Source organism: Palaemon carinicauda, chromosome 26, assembly GCF_036898095.1.
Source record: "Palaemon carinicauda isolate YSFRI2023 chromosome 26, ASM3689809v2, whole genome shotgun sequence".
NCBI lineage: Eukaryota > Metazoa > Arthropoda > Malacostraca > Decapoda > Palaemonidae > Palaemon > Palaemon carinicauda.
In genome coordinates this window covers 52,928,285-52,931,968 of record NC_090750.1, presented here as the reverse complement: position 1 = coordinate 52,931,968, position 3,684 = coordinate 52,928,285, and the positions used below count along the sequence as shown (strand labels likewise).

Here is a 3,684-nt window from a genome sequence, read left to right as displayed (position 1 = left end):
ACATCAGCTGATGCAACGAGATGGTAGGGGTGAGGGAAGCCAGGCGGTACTATTCCCAGCTCCTTACAGGCATTCAGCGATACAGTATATAGAAGTTCTTGGCCGTCGGCACAAAGTAAACCTCCTGCTTCGTGCGTCGCCCACCTATATCAATGAAGCATGCCGTTGATCCGAGACATCTCACTCAGAGATTAGCTACGTCCCTCAGACCTGTTTGCGGCTGCAACCCCAGGGGATTTATTTGCAGGCTTGAAAGAATCGTGGGTCCGGCAACGCAGATCTGTGCTCCTGTATCTGCTACGACGAGTGTAGATACTGAATTCCCGTTCCTATGGGAAACACAAGCCTTGATTGTAGGGTGGGGGGAGAGGTGTGTGTCTGCAACAATCACTAAACTCGAGGCAAGCGTCGCTTTCTTCGTACTTCTGCAGCATTTCTGAAAATGCCCTACCATTTGGCATCCATGGCACGTCATACCTTTTGCTGGGCACAACGCTCGACCAATTTCCGCAACGCTTTGCATTGAAGTTGCCGCACAACACTGCGACGTCTGGCTCTACGTCATCACTCGAGGCGCCAGCAGACTCCCTCTCATCAATAGCGACGCGCGGGACACTTTCAACGTCTTGGCGTGCAGCTTCGAAAGTGCAGCACAGTGCCTGAAGGGCATCTACACTTTTAAATGTATCACATGCCTGAAAAACATGCCTTTTTAATACAGGGTCACTGAGGCCTACCATTATTTTCTGCAACAGCATGTATTCTATCAAGCACTCTCCGCATTTAGGACACTGAAAATCACAGTCGGTGGCCTTCTGAGCACACCTCGAAAAATAGTCGCTCACTGACTCCTCGTGCCCTTGTGCAAGGGCAAAGAATTCAGACCACTGCACTGCCTGATTCAACGACCACAACACAATATTCTCGATGGCGTCCAGAGCCGCGTCTGGGGCGAGGGCATTCCATTTGGCATCTGAATACCAAGCGTCCAGCAAACGTTGCAACGCCAGCACACAGTTGAGCCTAATGTGCAGGACAACATCCTGCGGCAGGAACTTGTTAAGGTGGATCCAACACGTCATCGAACGTCTCCAGGATCTGAACGCTGCCGAGGACATTACCGCATCACACTTCTCAGGGGCAGCAGAGACAGGAACTTTACTGGCACGTGCTCCGGAACCGGGAAGGGCATCCTGAAGGGAACGGATGGCGCGTTGCTGGTCTGCAATTAACTTCTGTGCTTGCATCACGGCCTATGACAAGGCCCTTGGCATCACAGGTGAGGCACGCCTCGGCGTGGCCTGGGGTGGTCGACGTATCTGGGGCATGGCTTGGTTCTCATCCTACTCACTGCGCCATGTTGAGTTTGCAATGAAACAACGTCCTGGTGACCAAACTTTATTACAAGATACTCAAGAGCCGACTGACTCGCAACAGCGTATGCAGATGCATGCTCGGCAGCTCATGTCCGAAAAACATATCGTACAGTCCCCTTTTTTTTCATTTTTTTGATGTCGGCTAACCCCCAAAATTGGGGGAATTGCTTTGGTATATGTATGTATGTAGTGTTCTGTACCTTTTTCAAGCTTTTTTTACATATTGTAAATAATTATTTTCCTTTATCAAGTACAGTAATAATATAACTAAACACTTCTAAGAGTACAAAGGTACCATAAGTCTACTAGCCACCTGGCTAGTACAGTGGTGACGGGTTTGCCTAGCATTCGCATGGCAGCAGATTGATCCTAGCCTGGAACCGTGAGTTTAAGCTATTTGCTGGAGAGACCACTGCTGTGGTTGGACACCACAGTGGGGTGTTGGGCTTGATTGGCTGACGTTCTGGTAAGCATCTATTCTAATGAAACTGGGACTGAAACCACACACCTTTAACCTTGACCTTTAAACATACAAAAAAAAATTAGACTATCCTTCAATAGTTTTCTTATTAAATGTAATAGCTGTATGTTTTACAAAGAAAACAATTGACCAGTAAATAAGCAACAGAAATTAGACAAAGTTGAAATCATCGTGGTCATTGTCACCGTCATCTGAATCTGGATTGCCTAATAAGTTTGAATACTCATTGTCATTGTCATATTGGTGCGTGTGTGTATGTATGTATGTATGTATGGAACACTCATCAGAGTATGGCAAACCACTATGAATTTATAGACCATGAGAAAATTTTGATTCTGTCTAAAACCTCAGCAGTAATGAAAGTCCTTTAAAGACAAGGAATGGATGGATCTTATGTTAGAACACTTGAAGATATCTATACGGGAAGTATAGCAATCCTAAAACTACGTAAAGATAGTGAGAAAATAACGATTGAGAAAGGAGTTGGACAGGGAGACCCCATCTAAATTATTCACATCATACATTGAAGTTTTTAAGAATTTAGATTGGGGAAATGTAGGAATTGATATAAATGGGGGAATACCTTAACAACTTAAGATTTGCAGATGACATAGTTGTGTTTAGTGAATTACAAAAGACAATAGAAGATTTGAATAGAAAGCAGAAATGTAGGACTGAAACTGAATATGAGTAAAGCTAAGATAATGTTCAATAAACATGCAGAGACAACATCTAAGAGTTATGGGTGAATGTCTAGAGATTGTTAATGGATATACATACTTAGGACAGACAGTAAGTGTTTCCCCAATACACGAGACCGAAATTAAAAAAACGATAAGCATTGAATGGAGAGCTTTTGGAAAACAAAATGAGACAATGAAAAATATCACTTTCTCCAAAAGAAATATTGTTTAATCAGATGGTTCTACCAGTTTCAACTTAGGCATCAGAAACTTGGAGCCTTACTAAAGCTTTAGAACACAAGCTAGTTACAACTCAAAGAGCTATGGAAAGAATAATGATGGGAATAACTCTGAGACAAAAAAAAAAAAAAAAAAAAAAGAGCAACATGAATACGAGAGCAAACGAAAGTAAAGGATTAACAACTTGTAAGAAAAAGAAACGAACATGGTCAGGACTTATAATGAGAATGACAGGCAATAGATGGACATTAAGAATAACAGAATGGGTCCCTAGAGATTGCAAAAGAAGCAGGGGAAAGAAGAGAAGGATATGGATTGACGAACTAAGACAATTATCCGTTATAGACTGGCATTGAAAGGCCATAAACAGATAGAAGTGGAAGGACATGTCTGAGGCCTTTGTCCTGCAGTGGACTAGTAAAGGTTGATGATGGAGATACATGTATATATATGTATATATATATATATATATATATATATATATATATATATATATATATGTATATATACATATAAATACACACACACATATATATACATATATACTGTATATATATATATATATATATATATATATATATATATATATATATATATATATATATACATATATACAGGTATATACTCATACTGTATATACCGGTGCATATATATATATATATATATATATATATATATATATATATATATACCTACTCATTTATAGAAACATATTCACATGAATATATACATTGTACATAGATATGTATGTATGCATATATAATACGAAATATTTAAAATACTTTGCCTTAAGGACCCCCCCCCCCCCCCCCCATCCCCCTTCACTTACAACTCGAATTAAATAGCTAATTCGTATGGCGAAGGCCAGACTAGGGGTTCGAGTCCCGCTCAAACTCGTTAGTTC

The 3,684-nt window shown here is 40.8% G+C and overlaps 1 pseudogene; it reads right to left on the bottom strand.

The window, feature by feature from the left end:
• Positions 1–329: 329 nt before the first annotated feature.
• LOC137619911 (uncharacterized) lies at positions 330–1,328 on the bottom strand (annotated as a pseudogene).
• Between the last annotated feature and the right edge of the window lie 2,356 nt (positions 1,329–3,684).